Consider the following 22,098-nt stretch of genomic DNA (forward strand, 5'->3'; position numbering starts at 1 on the left):
ATTGCTCCTTCCATGTGACAGGGGTCGACCAATGGCACCGGAAGCCCCTGTCACATGGTAAGCCATTTTGTTTACTAGCAGCCTATGACCAGAGAGCGAGAGATCGCTCCTGGGACCCCCGCTGGACCACCAGGGACTTTATGTTGCGATCCTGCCCGCGCTCCTCGCGGGTAGGCTCTTACCTCACGCGGCCTTGGGCCGCTGACGCTCTTCTCTTCCCCCGAATCAACTGGGGCCGTTCCCGCAGCTGTTTCCATGCAGCCAGGTCCTCCGTTGCTGCTCATAGCTCTCCCCGACGTCCTGCTTTGCTCCTGGGGTCTTCAGCCGGCAGGGAGGCCATCCCTGCCGGTGCCTGCTTCCCTATCCAGTTGTTAATAGTCCGCCTCCAGATCGTATCTGGTCAACTTTTTAACCAGTTTCCATATCTACATTACTATCTATTATAAATAAGCAAAGGTTTTCGAATTCCCCACTAAATCCTTGTCCTGGGTTTCTTTTCAAAGCCATCAGTTCCATTACTAGCAATTTCCTATGCAAACTCGTGAATCAATCTTTAGAATCAGGAATTTTTCCCAATGCTTTAAAACAAACATCAATTCTTCCAATACCAAAAAAAAAATCAAAAGATCCACTAGACCTTAATAATCTTAGACCAAAAGCTTCACTTCCATCTCTCACCAAACATTGTTGTTTTGCATCAGCTTTCAAATTTCCTTTCTGATCATGAGATTCTACATCCCTGTCAGCATGGCTTCTGTAAAGGCTACTCAACTGAAACACTGCTTCTTTCATCTTTTGATTCCCTCCTATATGGTTTTGACTCTAATACGGACTTTATTCTTGTTTTTCTGGACATTTCCGCAGCTTTTGATAGCCTAAACCATCAAATTCTTCTGTCAAGCTTCCTGACTTCTGTTCAAGGTCAGGGAAGGTATTGCTTCTACTGTTCTAAACTAGTTTTCAACTTACTTATCAAATAGAACTCAACATTCTTCTGATCCCTATTTTCGAGTGTTCCTCAAGGTTCTTCCTTGTCTCCAATACGTTTTAACATATATCTACTAGGGATGTGCATTTGTTTTGGATGAATTAGACAATTTCAACAAAATTGCTTAATTCATCCTGTTTCGGGAACCCGAAAAATGAACATATTTTTTCTGAAATTTCAGAAAAATGCATTTTTCGGGTTATTGCGCACTAACGGGAGTTAGTACACCCTAATGTTTAAATGTTAGCATGCACTAATGGGGAGTTAGGGTGCACTAACCCGAAATTTTGAGTACCTGAAAAAAAAAGGCCCAAACTGCGGGAAAATAAAGCCCGAACCCGGGAAAAATAAAATTTTCCGTGGCGGGCCAAAACCGAAGCCCTAACCAATAGGTTCCGTCTTCGCACATCTTTATATTTACTCCCTCTTTGTCACATTCTTTCTGCTCTGAATATTCAGTTCAAAATCTATGCTGATGACATTCAGTTCTTTGTTCCGTTTAGCTCTTCTTGGTCAAACACTCTTTCTACAGTTGTACTATATTTAAATACTGTTGATGCTTGGTTATCTCATAATTGCCTTAAGTTAAACGTCACTAAAACTGAAATTATTCATTTAACATCAATATCCCCCGTCTCACCTTCTTTTTAATGGCTTTTCTGTTCCCATATCAACTCATGCTCGCAGCTTAGGGGTGATTATAAACTCTGATCTGTCACTAACACATCACATCTCCACAATAGTAAATAACTCATTCTACAAATTACGGATGACGAAGCATATTTGTCTCTTACTTTTCTATTGAGACTTTCGTACTGTTCTTCAATCATTAATTTTTTCAGGACTTGACTACTGTAACGCTCTTTACTTAGGTCTCCCCAATACAGCAATAAAACCTCTCCAATTAATCAAAAATTCAGCTACTCAGATTTTATTTGGTACCCGTTAAAAAATCATATATCCCCCACTCTGTTTTCACTACACTGGCTACCTATCAAATTCAGAATACAATATAAAATTCTGTCTATTATTCATTCACTCATACATAATCCATCCTCAACCTGTCTATGTTCCACCTTGATAATTAATAAGCCTGCTAGACACCTGAAATCTTTAAATCAAAACCTACTTGACGTCCTCTCAGTCCATCTTGCTAGGTTAGATATAACAAGAAAAAGAGCTTTTTCCTTAGCGGGACCATCAATCTGGAATTACCAAATTATCTCCGACAAATCTCAAATACCAAGGAATGTAAGAAAACTCTAAAAATTTTCCTTTATCTTAATCTTTGTCTCTTGTCTTTATCGGTGTGTGGAAGTTTTTGTTTGTTTGTCAAGTTTGTCAGTTTATCTTTGTCTCTGGGTGAGGCGTATTGGTGAAGTGGAGAAGGAGTGGTGAGGCATGGTGGTGGTGAGGCAGAGGAGGAGTGGATAGGTGTGGTGGTGATGAGGAGGAGGAGGAGAGGTGAGACGTGGTGGTGAGGTGGAGGAGGAGTGGTGAAGAGGAGTAGGGAAGCAGGGTGGGGAGGCAGGGGAGGACTGGTGAGGTAAGGTGGTGAAGTGGAGGAGGAGTGGTGAAGCATAGTAGTGTTGAGTTGCTGAGAAGATGGAACATTAGAGGCAAACCCTTGTCTCAACAAGCCCACTGAATGTGAGCTTAATCCTTTCAAGCTCCTTGGAGGATCCCAGCCTACAGTGGCACACAGTTGAGACAGCACAATTTTGCTCAATATGCCACATGACCAGCACAAGGCAGCAGATACTGAGCTGGAGCAGTCCACCAGCCCCCTCATGCCACTTCTGGAGGCCCAAATCTTCACTCTGGCCATGATGAGCACAGCGCTATCACCAGCTCTGGCACCACCACCAGCACCAACTGAGGCCTCAATGCATGAGTAGCTGGATTGGCTGGAAAGAAGCTATGGTGTCCACCTCCACTACATAGGGGCAGAGCTAGTGAACCTGAGGAGGGCTGTGAATGGGCAGACCCATTTTCTTTGTGACAAGACGACAGCCCACACAAAGCTCTCACCATAGTGGCTACCTCAATAAATAATCTCACCATTGTCATCACCCAGATTCTACAACGAATGCTGGAGCCTCCACCCCTGCCTTCTCTAGCATCCTTGGCCCAAGAGATGACCCAGAGGTAGTCCTCCCAAAGACATGCCACCCCCAAGTAGCAAACAGCGGTGAGGCAAAGGGCCATGAAGGTTCACAACTGCTGCCCTGTAACGCCTAAAAGAAAGACTTAATAAAGAAGCCTGGCCAGGCCTCTAGAGAGAGTTCCTGTGCCGGATAAATGGAAGAAGGCTGCTGGGCCCATCCTGACTACCTACTTCCTGTACTGGCTAAATAATGGGGATGGTCTAATTCCTTCTCAATGCTCTGCCTGAACTCCAGCCTCCTTGATGACATTTCTAGTCATGGTCCAGTGCTGTTTCTTCTCATCATGTCTCATCTCTTGATCCTGATGCTGGTGTCTCATCTTATTTTATCCTACTGCTACCTCCATGCTGGTATCTCATCTCATTTCATCCCTCTACTGCCTCCATGCTGCTGCGTCTCATCTCATCTCATCCTGCTGCTGTCTCATATCTCATCTCATCCAGCTGCTACCTCCATGCTGCTATGTCTCATCATATCTCATATTGTTGCTGCTTCCATGCAGTTGTGTCTTCTCCTAGGGCTCCTGCCTCCATGCTATGGTGTCCTCTCTTGGGGCTCCTTCACTATGCTATTGTGTCTTCTCCTGTGGCTCCTACCTCTATACTGTGCTCTTCAGTCCAGGTCCTTGGCCTCCATGCTGTCCTTTCCAGTCCTGATTCTTGGCATCCATGCTGTGCTCTCCAGCCAGGTCCTCAGCCTCTATGCTATGCTCTTCAGTCCTTGTCTTTGGCCTCCATGCTGTGCTTTCCAATCCTGGTCCTGCTGCCTGCTACTTAACCTTTGCTATCTAGGTCCAAAGGCTGTCCCCCTTTTAGTGCACTCTTTCAATAAGAACTTTCTGGGGCCTTTACTTGAACTCTGCTGCCTTGGCCCTTAGGCTGTCCCCCCTTTGAGTGACTCTTTCAACATGGACTGTTTGGAGGCATTTTGGTTAACATCACATAGTTGTGTTGCTATCAGCTCTAACAGAGCTGTACTGTAGTTATTGGGGTGCCACGTTTGCTTTCTATATTCTTTGCTATAACTATGATTGTGCAAAAGGATAAGATGCTAATATAGTATATGTAATATTGCCATTTTTAACAATGTATCTAGAAGTCTAACCTCAATGTTCATTTCAGTTGCAATGCCATGTGCAAATACATATCTTGTCCTTGCAGAATGTGATTACCAAAGATGTTGACTTGCTTTCAGTCTGTTGACATTTGTTGTGTAATAAAGTGGTCATGGGTTTGAAAATCACTTTCTGCTTGTCTGTTTTTATTGTGTGCTTTTTCTCTTAAGGGTTCACTAGGTCAAAGTTTGGGATCCACATGACCTTGCATGCTATAGTGACAGTGGCTATTCCAAGTAGGCACTTTTCTGGCAGACAAGACCATATGGCTTATGGCATATAACCAAAAACTCATTGTATGCTCCCAAGGAAGATAGCAAGATCTAAACTGGAAGTGGAGTTTCAGTATTGGTTTCAGTTGTCTTCTCCAGCGAGCATACTCTTAGCTAACTGTTGGGTACATGGGCATATATGTGAGATAGGCACTAGCTAGCTAGTGTTCACTTCCATAGGCAGTCTGGTAGAATAAGTGTAGAAATGTTTGGCTAGAGGTGCAGTAGCTTTCTCTTCACTCTGTTGATGTTACGCGCCCCGCCCGTTGCTGTCTCGCGCTGGGCCTGCTCACCTTCATGGTTCCACAGCGGGTCCTGGGACGACCTCCCTCGCGGTAATTGCCAGCCCTGCCAGGCCCCTGCGTCCCGTGGCAGCAGTCGCTGGGCCTTCCACTGTGCGCCAGGCCTCACACTGAGGCTCGGCGTCCTCGGCCATGTTATCCACACCCCTACGCGTGTGCGCACGGACCGCCTGGACTCATGTAGGGCCAAGGGCTGGTCATAGCACCGCGGTGCGCCATGATTGATCCCTTGATATAAGGAAGTTCCTGTCTATGCTTCCTTGCCTTGGCAATTGGGTCGGTTTATTTTAAGATTGCCTCTGTGTTTGTTCCTGCTCTTGCCTGTTCCTAGTCTTGTTCCAGGATCCTTCTGTTCTAGTTCTGTTCCTGACTTGTTCCTGCATCCTAGTTCCTGTGTCCTGCTTGTTCCTGTGTTCGTCTGACTGTCTACCCAGGTAGTACCCTCGGACTGTCTTACTGGTACTGACCTCAGCTTGCTCTTGACCTGCCTGCCTGCCACCTGCCTCAAAGATCTCAGCTTGTTCCTGACCTGCCTGCCTGCCTGCCGCCTGCCTCAAAGACCTCAGCTTGTTCCTGACCTGCCTGCTTGCCTGCCACCTGTCTCAAGACCTCAGCCTGCCTTTGACCTCATCTCCAGATTCTGGCTCTGTTCCTCACCTTGTCATCACCAACTCTGTTCTGTTTCTCCTTGTTCCAACCAGCCTCCAGCTTCAAACCCGATCACGCTCCCCCTGTGTTTGTGGGCACGCCAGACTTTCATTCTCTCAGGAAACCCTGCGAGGCCCATCTAAGTCCAAGTGGTCCGGGTCCATAGGGGCTCCTCCCGGGGGGACCTCGTGCTTCCAGTGGTGAAGCTCTTCACAGCCTCTGTCTCCTCCAGTGCTCCTCCCCCTGAGGGCAGTTACCTCCTGTTCCCTTTCAGGAGATCTTCCTTCACTGTCCCAGGACAAGGGTCCACCCCTGAGCACAACAGGTTGCCAAGGCCATGGACTCAGCAGAGTCTCCCGCCTCCAGGGCTCTACCAGGACTGGCCGTCACAGTGATACAACATCATCAAGCTTTAGAGACGCTGGCCTCTTCGGTAGAAGAACTGCACTCTCGATTACAAGATACAGCAATGGCCAACCTGGTGGGCCTCTCGGCCACTATTTTTCCCAAAGCAACTCTGGCACTTCCTGCACCCCACAGGTATAATGGGGATCAACGCTCCTGTCGTGGCTTCCTTAATCAGTGCTTTATGCAGTTTGAGCTACAACCCTCGTTGTTTTTGAAGGAAATCACTAAAGTCACCTTCATTCTGTCCTGTTTGGAAGGGAAGGCTCTGGCATGGGCCTCTCCTCAAGCAGACCTTCGGAGACCCAGGTCACATGGCTATCGCTAGTCATAGCTTACTCCACCTCTGTCAAGGGTCAAGGACCCTCTCCGAATACACAGTGGAGTTTCGGACCTTGGCCACAGAACTTGGGTGGCAAGAAGATTGTCTGCAAACAATCTTCCTAGATGGACTCTCCTGTGCTCTGAAAGATGAGCTCTCTGTCCGTGAGACTCCCACATCTCTAGAAGACTTGATCTCCCTTGACGTGAGGATTGATCATTTCCTCCGGCAAAGACGCCTAGCAGTAAAGGCTCCACGCCCTCCTCCAGTACGCCCCCACAAGTGCACCTTGCACTCCAGCAAAGGCTCCTGCACCACCACCTTCCTCCATGGTAGAACCTATGGAAATGAATCGAGGGCGATTGTCTCCGACCGAGAATCTCCGTCGGCGAAAGAAGGGGCTCTGTCTTTACTGTGGCACTTCTGGACATCATCTGCAGTTTTGCCCCATCCGTCCAGGAAACTGCAACACCTGAGCCCGGCGGGGGTCCCGAGCTTGAGCGCAACTGTTTCTGGCCCTCAACTCTTGCTTCCTGTATCCTTGGGCATCAAGGCCCACACTTTTGTGACCACTGCTCTCATCAATACCGGAGTGAGGGGTAGCTTCATTATGGACAACATCGTCAAACTCTTGAAAATACCCCTCCAACCTCTAGAGGTGAATCTTCGTATTGTCTCCATCCAGGAGGAACATCATCCAGGTCTCATTATTCACCAGACAGTGGCTATCCGTCTCACTGTAGGTACCCTCCATGAGGAAGAGACATCTTTCTATGTCCTAAAATGCTCAACTCATCTGGTAATTCTGGAGCTACCCTGGCTCCAGGTCCATGAACCCCAATTCGATTGGAAGTCCCTGCAGTTGGTACAGTGAGGCCCAAAATGCCAAAAGACTTGTCTGTACCCGGTATTCCCTGTGATAACCGTCTTGAAATCTGTTACTCTTCCAGATCTACCTCTGCAGTATTCTGACTTCAGCGATGTGTTTTCTAAGCAGAAAGAGGATACCTTGCATCCATTACACAAGTTCAACTGTCCTATTGAACTACTGCCGGGCACTACGCCTCCCAAAAGCAGAACCTATCCATTGTCTCAGCCTGAGACTCAGGCTATGTCAGAATATATTAAAGAGAATCTAAAGAAAGGCTTTATCTGTCCATCTGATTCCCCAGCAGGAGTGGGGTTCTTCTTTGTGAAGAAAAAGGACAGTGGACTATGTCGCTGTATTGATTACAGGGGTCTCAACGCAATAACTCATAAGTATCGATACCCGCTACCCCTCATTAGCGAACTGTTCAATCACCTCGAAGGGGTACGAATCTTTTCCAAACTGGACCTGAGAGGTGCATACAACGTGGTACACATCCAATCTGATGACATTTGGAAGACGACATTTAATACCAGAGACGGCCACTACGAATACTTGGTAATGCCTTTTGGGCTATGTAACGTCTTTCAATGCCTCATGAATGAAATTTTCTGAAATCTCCTGTACAATTCCGTAGTCATATACCTCGACAACATTATTATCTTCTCTAAGGACATAGAATCCCACCGTGAACACGTCCGCATCGTCCTCCAATGTCTGAGAGAGAATCATTTGTACACAAAACTGGAAAAATGTCTGTTTGAGTGGAATCGCTTAATCTTTCTGGGATACATCATCTCTGATCATGGATTCTCGATGGATCTGGAGAAACTTCAGGGAATCCGCAACTGGCCTCAGCCAGTAGGCCTTCGGGCATTGCAACACTTTCTAGGCTTCACCAATTATTACCGAAGCTTCATTGCGAATTAGTCTTCCATAGTTGCCCCACTCACTGCAATGACTAGGAAAGGGGTCAACACCCGAGTTTGGATGCCTAAAGCAATTGCTGCCTTCCAGAGGATTAAAGAAGCCTTCAGCTCCGGTCCTTGTCTCTTTCATCCAGATCCCAAACGTCCATTTGTTGTGGAGGTTGACGCCTCAGCAATTGGCACCGGAGCCGTTCTGAGTCAACACTTTCCCATGGGCAAGCTAACCCCCTGCTCATTTTACTCTCATAAGTTTTCTCCCACGGAGCAACGTTACACCGTTGGTGACCTCAAACTCCTTGCGGTCAAACTAGCGCTTCAAGAGTGGTGCTCCTGGTTGGAAGGGGCGCAACATAAGTTTACCATCTTCACTGACCACAAGAACCTTTAACATCTCAAAGAGGCTCAACTTTTGAACCCCCGTCAGGCCCGGTGGGCCTTATTCTTCAAAAGGTTTGACTTTAACCTTTGCTTTCGTCCTGGTTCCAAGAACTTGCGCGCTGATGAGCTGTCCAGATCATTTGATCCTGAGGACGTCCCGGAAGTTCCTAGCTTCATTATCTATCCTGTCTGTATTTCCCTTGCTGTGACTACCACAGTCCCTGTTGGAAAGACCGTCGTTCCTCGCTGGCTACGTGAGTGCGTCTTAAAGTGGACCCACGACTCCAAACTGGCAGGCCACCCTGGTTGTTCCAGGACCCTGGAAACACTTTCAGGGTCCTCTCATTTTCCGATGGATCCCCAATTTTTTTTAGTGAAAATACGTTTTTCGGGTTAGTGCGCGCTAATGCATGTTAGTGCGCACTAACAAAAATAGCAAAAAGTAACAAAAATAACAAAAATAAACATTTTTTTGTTAGTACGCGCTAACATGAGTTAGTGCGCACATTCTCCCGTTAGCGCGTGCTAACCTGAAAAATGATTTTTACGAAAATTCAGGGGGAAAAGTGATCATTTCTTTTTTTACCTGATATATTAATCAATTTAGAAATATCGTACGATATTTCAGTTCATTAGAAAAACGATTCACATCACTAGTAGTAGGTCCCAAAAAGCACAAAGGTAGGCGATCTATGAAAGCCGTTAGGAAATACAAAAGAGATAGATGCCTGTAGTCTTTTTCAATCCCTTTATTGAAGTGGAGACATAAAAAATTATATAGCCCGACTCTGGCCGAGTTTCGCCGCTTATGACGGCTGCCTCAGGGGCTTGAATGTACAATCATGGACTCTTGATTTGGTACAAGTCATGAATTTGTTTGTTAATTGTATTTGTGTTTGTCTGATCTGCAACAATATTCGATCTTGCAGTCCACTTCTAAATACGGGTCTCCGCTTGTAATGTCAAACTTCCATCTGTCTGACTGCCTACCCTAGTCAGGCATGGCATGTGAATCTCTATAATACTTGTTCACTAAAGCCGGCATTCCATTGCTCCTACCATGTGACAGGGGCCGACCAATGGTAAGGGCAAAGGGCACTGGCGCCATTTTGATTCGTGGTAGGCCCGACAGCCCGAGAGGGAGACATCGCTCATGGGACCCCGCTGGACCACCAGGGCTTTTAGTAAGTCTTGGGGAGGGATCAGGATGGTGGGGGGGGGGGGGGGGGGTTTAAAGTAAAATTGAAGAGTTGGGGTGGTTTTAATTTTTAAATAAATGTGCCCCTCCCCCCCCCCCCCCCCGCACTAACCCGAAAAACAAATTTTCCCAGAAGTTCGGGGAAACTCCGATTTGGGGTTTGGGTCTCCCGAACCTCGACGAATTAGGCAATTTCGTTGAAATTGCCGAATTCGTGATAAAAGAATGCACTTCTCTAATAAACTGCATCAAGAGATTACACTAAATATGTGGCAGCCCTTCACAACCAAGCTAAGGCTACTCATTCATAGCAGTCATCAAACCCTGAAGCAGTACATCAGAGCTGCCACAGCTGTCCTAGCAGAAAAACTCCACCTCGTAGTCTGAATGTGCAAGTCCCTGGCTGCTCTGCAGTATGTCCTCTAGCGATACCAATTTGTGAGCCCTGACACAGGGAATTTGCTAGGCCTCTAAATGCACAGACTGCTGCTTCTGGTTTACCTGCTTGATGGGCAAGACAAACTGTGCCTGAGTTCCTAGTTGACCCATCACTAACAAGCCTGATCTGCGAGCACCAGAAGTGCGGACACAAAGGGGTGGATTTTCAAAGGGTTACGCGCGTATATTATGCGTGCAACCCCGAAAACCCACTCCTGCGTGCGCCAAAACTATTTTGCATAGGCTCGGTGACACGCGTCTGTCCCAGGGCTTGAAAAAAGGGGCAGGGTGTGGACGGTCCGGGACGGATCGAGGGCATGGCCAGAGGCCTCCGAAGGCCTGCTAGGCACTTGGCCAGCGTGCGCAATCTACGCCTGGCCGGAGGCAGGCACAACTTAAATAATAAAGGTAGGGGGGAGGAATTTAGGTAGGGCTGGGGGGCAGGTTAGATAGGGGAAGGGAGGGGAAGGTGCGGGGGGGGGGGGGGGAGGAAGGAAAGTTCCCTTCGAGGCCGCTCCGATTTCGATATCGGAGCAGCCTCAGAGGGAACAGGGAAAGCCATCGGGACTCCCCTAGGGCTCGGCGTGCACCCCCTTGTGAGCACCGAACCCGGATTTTATAAAATGTGCACAGCTGCGAGCGCATGTTATAAAATCGAGCGTAGATTTCTGCGCGCCGGGTTGCGTGCACAAATCTACGCCCACACATATGTTACAAAATCTGGCCCAAAGTTTGTGATTAACCAGTGAGATTTCAACTGCTCCAAATGGGAAGAATGAAAAAAGCCACTTTTTAAAGTGACCCATAGAAAGTGGGTAGTACCTGCTCACACACCAAGCGTTATGGCAAGTGCATTGTTTGGCTTCTCAAGATTAGCAGGCCTCTGGAACACGGCGAGAGAAAGCCAGGGCCTGGCACAATGGCATGCAAACCTAACTTGACAAGCTACTTGTCATGTCAGTGATGCTGTTACATCACCCACAGCCACCCCCATGTCTGTGCTGTTTGTTGCAAACACATAGCCAGAGATGGAATACAGAATGAAGCATCTGTCTTACCTATGAACCAACCATCACTAAAGAAGCCATCCTCAAAATTTTCATTCAGGCCCAATTGCCTAAGTAAAAAGAAATTGTGCGCTGCTTCTGGGTACCTGTCTACCACGTTGAGGAGATGCATTACAATGTCAAAGACCACTTGACATTAAGGGAGTGGAAGATCTCTTCCCTGTCACTGGTTGGGATGATGGCTACATGAATTTAGTCGATAGCTCCCAGAATGTTGGGAAAATTTGTGATGGCATAAAAGCCTCTCTTCATTTCTATCAGGTCCTGCCTGTCCCGAGGAAATGCTATATAGCGATTCATGTGGTCAGATACAGCTGTTATGATCTGGTCCAGACAGTGGGAAAAAGTGATATGGTACATTCCCCCCACAACCTCTACTGTCATTTCGAAGGAGCCAGTTCTATGAAATACAGGGTGGCCATCTGAGGCTTAGCACAGCATGGAACCGTTCTGTGACTGGATCCAGATCCCCTGGGATTTCTTCATATAATTTCATGATAGCCCTAGATCTGAGATGATACTTGCTAACCATATAATCCTCTGTCATGCCCAGCAATGAAGCTCGTGGAGGAAAGATGTGCTCCCTGTATCTCCTCCACCATGTCCGCCTTTCTGCCAAGCACTGCCGTGGGTCCCGACCCTCTCTCTATGAAGCCAGTGGCTTGGGCTCCAGTGCAGGTACTTCCCTAGGAAGGGTTGCAACTTCCCTTGCTTGTTCTTGTGGTTGTTGTTATTCTTGCTGTCTGCGGTGAGCCTCCTGAAGCATCCAGTCTCCACCAACAAGTAAACTTACCACAAACATTATCGGGCACATTTTAAATGCCCCATGCACGTAAATTCCGGCCTTTTTCACGCGTGGCTAGGCGTTACGCGTGCTGGGCCAATTTTCCAAAAGGACCAGTCATGCGTGTAAAGGCCGATTCGTGCTCGTGCCAGGCCTCTTGGAAGGGGCGGGCCGGGGGGGGGGCCCTGACAGAACCATTGTTCGCTGTCCTGGAGCCTCGCGTGCTGGCCGGCTGCCGACGAGCGCAGCCTACTTTAGCTCTGGAGCTGAAGTAAGTTGCTGAAAAAGGTAAAAAGAAAAATTTGGATTTAGGGGGTGGGAAGGAGAGGGGAAGGGAAGGGAAGGTGAGGTAGGGGGTAGGGAAGTTCCCTTCCTGTCTGCTGCTTAATTGAAGCAGACTGGGAGGGAACTAGGGAAGGCAGTGATGTATCACCAAATAGATATTGCATAATTCCACCCCCCCCTTGCACTCACCGCATGCACATGCCTGCGTGGATTATAAAATCTGTTGCAAATGTGCACACGGCCCCTGGATTTTATAACATACGCGAGCATGTTATAAAATTGGCGCGCTTCTTTAGAAATCTACCCCTGTAGGTTTAGGAAAACAGTCAAATAATGAACTTCCATCAAATAATTTTTTTTAATCAATTTTTAAACACATTCATTGTTGAAAACACATATTAATGGCAGGAAAAGACCTCAGAATCCAACATATATGGTTTTAAAATATGCTTCAGATATTATAATCACTGGTTAAAAAAACCTTCCAATACCATCCAATTTTATTAATCATTTCACAGAAAATTTTTGTTAGTTTTATATTTTTCTTTAAAAACTTATCTTGTGATGGGAGCTGATCTGGCACACTGCCAACGATGGACAGTGTTTCGCAAAAACTGCTTCAGGAAAATGTATTTGTGGCAAAATAAAATTCAGTGAATTTCTTGAAGACTGGAGATCCCTGCTCTCTGTTAGAAATGCTTTTGACTCATGGCCTTACATGAGTTTTGAAGCATACAAACAGATTATATAAAGTCATAAAGATCATCAGGCATTACTGGAATGCATTATCATTGAAATAGGGCCTTCAGTTACCACCCCGTTTTTCATTTAAATGTGGACGAAATATTAGGGAATGCATTGTACATGCACCTCTCCCACAAGATATCACATCCACACAAATATGTTGGCCACTTTGAATGAGAACATTGTGAGTTATGCGAGAACACAATAACAGGATCTATCTGGACACATGCGAACACCCAGAAGAGGATACGGAAAACATCCCGCTCTGACTGTGCTAATAGTAATGTGATTTATACCATCCAGTGTCCTTGGCCCCTTGATGTATGTAAGATGCACCAGTCGCAGTTTTTGGATGTGTATCATGGAACATTGTAACCACATTAATAATGTAACGCTAAGTGCTTCATTTGTTAAACACTATTTGGATTCTAATCATTCATTTATCAACTTAAATTGGACAGCTCTGTGGGTTGCACACATATCATTAACAGGTAGGGACATGGAGTCTTTATTAAACTACAGAGAACAAAAATTAATTTTCAAGTTAAATTCCATCAGCCCTCACAGATCAAGGGGCAGATTTTAAAAGCCCTACGCGCGTAAATCCAGCTGGATTTATGTGTGCAGGGGGTTACGTGCACCGAGCCTATTTTGCATAGGCCCAGCGATGCACGCAAGCCCCGGGACGCGCATATGTCCCAGGGCTTGAAAAAAGGGGCGGGGCATGGGCGGTCCAGGGTGGGGTGGAGGCGTGGCCAGAGGCCTTCGTAGGGTCACTAGGCCGGAGGATCGCGCGCCGGCACTCGACCGCCACGCGCAACCTATGCCTGCCCAGAGGCAGACGCAACTTCTAAAATAAAGGTCAGGAAGTTTTAGGTAGGGCTAGGGGGCGGGTTAGGGAGGGGAAGGGAGAGGAAGGTGGCGGGGGATGGAAGGAAAGTTCCCTCCAAGGCCGCTCCGATTTTGGAGCGGCCTTGGAGGGAACAGGGAAAGTCATCGGGGCTCACCTAGGGCTCGGCGCACGCAAGTACACAAGTATGCACTGCCTTTTGCACGCTGACCCCAGATTTTATAACATGCATGCGGCTGCGCGCACATGTTATAAAATCGGGCGTAGATTTGTGCTCGCCAGTTTGCGCGCACAATGGTGCCGTTTCATACATCTGGCTATTGCCGAACAGAGACACTGAGAGGCACGAAAATCTGCCTATCTAGTATCACAAATGTTTTCTGCAATATTCTTAATCTCTGATTTTTGTTTTTTTGTTGATTTTGATTTTATTTTAAATTGCATGCTATAAATTAGTTTGACTGAATCGACACCCACTTTTTTATGCCCCAATGCAGTAATCGAAACATTGGCACAGTTTTGGGCAATACTCATGGCTTCAAGATTTGAACAGCAAACAGGAAGCTAAGTGATTTGAATTGAATTATAAAATTAACTTCTACAAAAAAATGGACTTTCGTATGACCAATGATTAAAAGACAGACATGATACAATTTGGAGACTTTATTATCTCTGAGGGAGTGATTTAGGAAACTGTATGATGGTCATTAAGACATTTTAAGTCTTACTTCATGATTTTTCATTCTATATCTGTTAGGGATGTGAATCGTTTTTTGACGATTTAAAATATCGTCCGATATATTTTAAATCGTCAAAAATTGTTAGGGCCACGATACAATACCAATTCCCCCGATTTATCATCAAAAAATCGTAAATCGGGGGAAGAGGGAGGGCAGGAAAACCGGCACACTAAAACCCCCTAAAACCCACCCCCGACCCTTTAAATTAAATCCCCTTCCCTCCCGAACCCCCCCCCAAATGCCTTAAATTACCTGGGGGTCCAGCGGCGGTCTGGAATGGCCTCCTGCAATTGAATCGTGTTGTCTTCAGCCGGTTCCAGACCCCCGCTGAACGACCTCCTGCAGTCGATCTCCTGCCGGCGCCATTTTCCATACGGAAAACGATTTGCGGCAGGAGATCGCTCCCGGACCCCCGCTGGACCCCCAGGGACTTTTGGCCAGCTTGGGGGGGCCTCCTGACCCCCACAAGACTTGCCAAAAGTCCAGCGGGTGTCCGGAACGACCTCCTGCAGTCGAATCGTGTTGGTCTATGGCCGCCGCCATTTTGCACTGCCATTTTGCAAAATGGCGGCGCAGAATGGCGCCGGCTGAAGACAACACGATTCAATTGCAGGAGACCGTTCCGGACCGCCGCTGGACCCCCAGGTAATTTAAGGCATTTGGGGGGGTTCGGGAGGGTGGGGGATTTAATTTAAAGGGTCGGGGGTGGGTTTTAGGGTGTTTTAGTGTGCTGGTTTTCCTGCCCTCCCCCTTCCCCCGATTTAGCTACGGACCGCCGCTGGACCCCCAGGTAATTTAAGGCATTTGGGGGGGGGGGGTTCGGGAGGGTGGGGGATTTAATTTAAAGGGTCGGGGGTGGGTTTTAGTGTGCCGGTTCACGATTTTAACGATTTTCACGATACTCTAAACACCCAAACGGCGACGATATGATTCCCTCCCCCTCCCAGCCGAAATTGATCGTTAAGACGATTGAGGACACGATTCACATCTCTAATATCTGTATAATACTTTGTTTCAACCTTTATTTATTTATTTATTTATTTATTTATTTAAAAACTTTTCTATACCGTCGTTAAGTGATATACCATCACAACGGTTTACAAATAGGCACATAAATAAATTTGGAATAGATTTTACTTTAAATTGAGGGTGCCAAAGTTGTTCAGATACATGATTCAAAATATTATAAGCTATGTGTAGTGTGTAGTGAAGTTTCCTTAATAGGCTATCCATATATGCGATATACTGTAATTCTTTAACTTAAAACTTAAGTGTGATAAAAATAAAGGTAAGGAATGCATATATGTTATCTGGTGACTTTTGCCTGTGTGTATAAGTCCTTTTCTAGTTTCTTAGTAATACCTATTCCCCATTCTCATCATGAAATGCTTTTTTGAAAAGCCATGTTTTTAGGCTTTTCTTGAAGATTTTATGGTCTCTTATTAGTCTTATTTCGGATGGCATTGAGTTCCATAATATGGGTCCAGCTAGTGATAATGCTCGTTCCCTTACTTGTGTCAGTTTAGCTGTCTTTACAGAGGGTATGGTTAGTAAGGCTTTATTTGCTGATCTGAGATTCCTTTGGGGAATATGTAGTCTTAATGCAGTGTTTAACCAATCTGTATTTTCTTCATTGATTAGTTTGTGGACTGTGCAAAGTGTTTTATATTGTGCTCTTTGTTTGATTGGGAGCCAGTGTAATTCCGCAAGAGTTTTAGTGATGTGGTCCCTTCTGCCTTTTCCAGTCAGAACTCTGGCTGCAGAGTTCTGTAAGATTTGGAGTGGTCTTAGTGTTGACTGTGGTAATCCAAGAAAGAGTGTGTTACAATAGTCTGTGCTAGCGAAAATAAGTGCTTGAAGAACAGTTCGAAAGTGTGCTAGGGTTAGTAGTGGTTTTAGCCTTCTAAGGACCATTAGTTTTGCGTACCCCTCTCTGATTTTCAATGATATGTGTTGTTTGAGGTTGATTTCACTGTCAATTATTACTCCTAGGTTTCGAGTTTTTTCGGTTAGTTCCACTAACTGATCGCTTCTAGTTTTGATGGGATTCTGGATTAATTCAGTTTTTTTTCGTTCAAGGTGTATGAATTCTGTTTTTTCAATATTAATTACTAGTTCCATTTGGCACAGCAGTTGTTTAATTATATCTAGGTACAACATTGCTAAGTTCAACGTTTTTTCAATTGTTTCGTCTACTGGTAGAATTAGCTGGATGTCGTCTGCATATATGTAATGTATGATACCTAGACCAGCCAATAGGTGGCATAGGGGCAGCATGTAAATATTAAATAGAGTTGCCGAGAGTGCTGATCCCTGGGGGACTCCCGTTTTTAGCTCAATTTTGTCTGATATAGTGTTTTTTATCTGTACCTGAAAAAATCTATTGTTTAGGTAGGACCTGAACCATTCAATTGTTTTATTTTGTAGTCCTATTTCTTCAAGCCTATTTAGTAGTATGTTATGATTTACTGTGTCGAATGCTGCTGATAGGTCTAATACTATCATGATGTAGTGTTTCCCACTGTCAAACCCACGTAGCACACTGTCTGTTAGAGCGATAAGTAATGTTTCAGTACTATAGTGTTTCCTAAAGCTGTGTTGTGAGGGGTAAAGTAGGCCGTTGTTGTCTAGGTGTTCAGCTAGTTGTTTTTGTATCATTTTTTCTATTAATTTAGCGAGCATGGGTAGGTTTGAAACAGGTCTATAGTTACTCAAGATGTTTGGGTCGCTGTTTTTTTTCTTCAGTAACGGTTTAATTATTGCACCTTTAAGAGAGTCTGGCATAAGGCCTTCACTAAGTGATAGGTTAATTATTTTTGCTATAGTGGGGGAAGTTATGTCAGCTAGTTTTTTTATATCCATGGTGGGAATGGTGTCAATTTTATGAGGGGCAGGATTCAAATTTTTTATCATGGATTCCACTTCGATCTGGGATACCTCGTCAAATTTGGACCATGGTGTTACATCTCTTTTGTGCATCTTAATTTCTTGCTTTGTTGATATTGGTATCTTAGCTTTGAGGTTAGTTATTTTATCAGAGAAGTAATGTGCAATTTCATTGCATTTATTCTCTTGTGGGTCATGGGGGTCTTCTGTTTTATCCGTAGTCAAATTCTTTACTATGTTAAACAGAGTTCTGGGGTTATTTGTAAATTTTTCAATTTTTGAGCTAAAGAATTGTTTATTTGCGTCGAGAATTACTTTTTTGTAATAGGCTAGATGTTTCCTGAATTTGGTTAAACTTTCCTCTGATTTGTCTTTTTTCCACTTTTTTTCTTTTTTCCTCAGATTTTGTTTGACTTCCTTTAATCTCTCATTAAACCATGGGGTTTTTTGCCTGGGTTCTTGTATTTTCATTGTTTTTCTCTTAGGTGAATTATTAATATTTGATTCTCCTAATGGAAGGGCACAGATCTTGTTCTAAATGCTGGTATAGGTATTATATGGTTTCTTTGTTCAGCATGAACCTGCACAGGACTTGGTACTCAGACAGATCCAAAAATTTTGCCCTGGTCCTATATTCATCAGGGGATTCCCTTCTTCCTCGTCCTCCTCATCTGTTCTCTTCCCCTCCTCAAATGTTATGCCATGAATACCCATAGGTTTATAATACTCAGGTTTAATATCAATTCACCTTTACTTAACACACACACACAGTCCCATTCAGCCCAAATGACACACCAACCCACCACTAGTCAGTTCAAGCTTGCCCTAGTAAAAAACACACCCACCCCTAAGTGTTGCAAGAGTGGACCCTCAGGCCAAGGGAGATTTGACACAACATGCAAGGAGGAGACTTGCAGGTCCCCACCATTGCAGGCGGAGCTGGCTGAAGTAGTGGCCCAACTGGAGCTTCACTAATACCAGCCCTCGTTCCCCTTAAGTTGAGCCCTTGTGTGCCAGGGCTGGCTCAACATAGGTGCAGGCCTCTGTGAAGGTGAAGATCTGTCACGTGGTAGATGTTGTGGGTCAGCATAGTAAAGGAATGCAGAGTCAGGTCAAACAGTGATCAGGGCAGGTGGCAGGTAATCAGAGTCTGGTGCAACCTGTGGTCAAGGCGGGCAGAGTTTTCTCAGAGTTGAGGTTTGGGCAGAGTTTGGGCCAAGCAGAGTTCAACCAATACTGGTAAATAGGCAGTGGTCAGTGGCAGGTGGAGTTCAAGCAGCATCAAGGTCCAATCCAAGGTCAAAGCCAGAAGTTCAATCCGAAGAGACAAGGAACAAAGAGGAGGACAAGGGACCACAGGAGCAGGAAAAGGACACTGAAGACAGATGATGGAGACCAGGAAGACAAGAACTCAAGACGACAAACTAGACTGCCAAAGAACTAGGAATAGGACACAGAAACACAAGAAGGACACACAACAGAATCAGGAACAGGAACAAGAATCAGAATTCAGGAACACAGTGGCAACGCACTTCTCAAGCGAGAAGACCTATTGCTGAGGCAAGGAGGGCCCGCTGAAGTGGTCTTTTCTAGGCCCCAGTGGATGATATCATCTTCAGGTGCCTCTGAGGTTTTCCCACCATGGGCCATTTAATAGGGATGCCATCGGCGTATACATGCCCCTACAAGGGGCCTGAGGCATTAGCAGTGTCGGTGGCAGGCTAGGCTCAGGGGCCTGTTGTGAGTGAGCAGGAAGCCTGGCAGAGGAAGCAGAGCACAGCAGACCACCATGCGCACCCCAGTGATTTCTCTCGGCATTAGCGGCCTTCCGGGGCTGGAGGAAAGAGTGATGGTTTGCAGGATGGATCCATGGACCACCAAGTGCAACAGTACCTCCTCCTCAAAATCCTCCCCCAGAGGGTTTAGGTTTCTTGGGATTCATGGCATGGAATTTGTTCTGGAGAGTTTTATCTGAAATGCTGGAGTCAAGGCCCATGTGTTCTCCTCAGGACCATACCCTTCCCATGAGATAAGTTACTCCCATCTCTTGCCACATTATCTACCATAATTTATTTTACTTGGTGGGTAACTCTGTCCTCTGAAAAACATCTGGGGTTTTTGATGGTCTCTTGGAGGGCAAAGAGAAAATTAGGGGTTTTAGTAATGAAACATGGAATACGTTGTGGACATGAGAGTGGCAGGTAACCATAGCTGGTAAGTTACTGGGCCCAGTTGGTGTAGGACTGGAAATGGTCCAATATACCTGGGAGGTAAGTGCATGAAGGGCATCTGGAGCTGAATGTGATGGATACTGAGCAAAACTTTGTCTTCTGGCTTGAACTGTGGTGTTGGTATTTGATGCATGTCTGTAGCCTTTTTGGCCCTATCTGCTGCCTTCCGGAGCATGTTTTTGGTGCATACCCATAGTTCTTGAAGATCCTGGACAGTCAGCTGGGCTGTAGTTGAGGGAATGGCTAGTAGAATGGGCAACGGAGGTGATGGTTGCTTCCCATATACAATTTGAAAGGGGGATGACCCTGTAGTGGTGCAATTATGGGAGTTCTGGTAGAATTCTGCCCATGGTAGGAGGGAGGCCCAATGATCTTGATGGATGTTAATGTACACCCTACGAAAACCCTTCAGGGTGCAGTTGGTCCGCTTGGACTGTTCATTCGCCGGGGGGTTGTATGCATGCGAGGACTGGAGTTTGCCGTCACTGCTATAGTCAAATAAATTTTCTTTGATGGCCAAAAGGTGAACTCCAAAATTACCTGCATTTTCCCTACCAGCATAACATTTTTAGCAACTGTCGGGGAGCTCTGGAAGATACTGCATCTATTTTCTCCATCCACTCATTTACCGCTTGTTCCATAATTCTGCTAGATGTATCAAGTTGAACATAGAAAACAATTGCCTGGTGAAACTCCTTTCCAAGGGATTTGACGTTTTGAGTTTGGATTTTAACCAAACACACAGGGACATTCTTTATTGTGTGATGTGCCATTATCATGTGCGTTAGGGCTTTATCGCATGCAATAAGGCTCTACCGCATATGATACCAGCCACATCACAGCGGTATTACTCTAATTAGTGGAAGGGGAGGAGTGTTGCAGGGTTTGGGTGGAGTTATCTCCCAGCAGCGCTGCAGGAGGATAATAAGAACATAAGAACATAAGAACATGCCATACTGGGTCAGACCAAGGGTCCATCAAGCTCAGCATCCTGTTTCCAACAGTGGCCAATCCAGGCCATAAGAACCTGGCAAGGACCCAAAAACTAAGTCTATTCCATGTTACTGTTGCTAGTAATAGCAGTGGCTATTTTCTAAGTCAACTTAATTAATAGCATTAATACATTATTGGCAGCAGCACCGCGGGAAATAACTACACTTTTTCCCGTGGTGCTATGGGGGCAATAGTGTGCGGCGTGGCCGCATCACGGTGGGTAAAACTGCACTGCCACGATGTGGCCGGCTGCAACTATCACCCCCCCCCCCCCCATCCCTTTTTTTTCGTGACACATCATTCTGCTATAAATATAGCAAAATGATGAATCTAGGGGTTAATTTTGGTTTGGGCTAGGCTTCATTTTTGACTGATCTTGTCTGGTCTGATTTATTTCAAATTTAGGATCTCAATTTTATCCCATCTTTATAGTTAAATCTATTTCATGGTTTTTATTTACTGGTATTTTTCAATTTTTTTTTTATCAATGTGTGCTTCTAAAAATTCCACTATATAAAGAGCCTTTAAATTGTGTGCTTTAATAATAAGACGATTTGAATAGCATTCATGGTCTCCCTGAAATATGAAAGGACTAGTCAGTTTGGCTGGGGTTACTTTTAAATAAAATGAGGAACACAGTTTATTTGCAAGCAAGAGCTTTAATAACTATGATTTTACAGTGATTTATCTAATCTCAAAAAATAATAGTATTACTTTCAGTTTAGTAAGCCCCAAATCTATCAGTTTCATATCAGGTTTTCAATATGAGTTCACCTTGAGATGTTGTGTTAACTGTTAACTAAAAAGTAACAACAAAATTCAGTTTAACAAACAAATGTATATGTCCCTCTTCTTATTGTCATTCCATCTGAGTTCAGCATGTTCCTTCTTCTCTCCAAAGGTCAGGCTGAGGTCTGCACTACATCCTTAATGGATGGGCACGGCTTATTCACTATCAGCTCTTGTGGATGCCTAGCCACTTAGTCCCTATACATCAAGGCCGTCTCTCTCGCCCTCTCTTTCTCTGCCTTGCAAATGACTCTGAGGAGTTAGGCTGGTGGTTTTTTATAAATGGAAAAAAAAAAAAACCTCTCAGTTTTTTTTTTGTTTGAACTGGGCTCCCAGAGAGCACTCAGGGCTGCCACGCACTGTTCGACGCCTACCTGCTCATCTGCAGGGAAACAAGCTTCTGAAGGCTTTAATGGGATTTTGCCTGAGGCTGTTTTATTAAGATGTTGGCTTTTTCTGCTGCCTATACAGCTGACACCATTCACTGTCAGCTGCCCCCTCCCCTCAACAATGCACCAGATTATTCGCTTCATTTAGTACTCATGGCTCAGTGCAGCCCAATAGGGGGAAAGAGCTCTACTTGACCAGATGAGTCTCAGCCCAGGAAGGTGAAAAGCCAAGATACTGCTTAACTGAGGGTTTAAAGAAAAAGATCAATACCACTGGGGTTTACATCCAATCTATCAGAAAGTACCAGAT

The sequence above is a fragment of the Rhinatrema bivittatum genome, chromosome 3, assembly GCF_901001135.1.
Source record: "Rhinatrema bivittatum chromosome 3, aRhiBiv1.1, whole genome shotgun sequence".
Lineage (NCBI taxonomy): Eukaryota > Metazoa > Chordata > Amphibia > Gymnophiona > Rhinatrematidae > Rhinatrema > Rhinatrema bivittatum.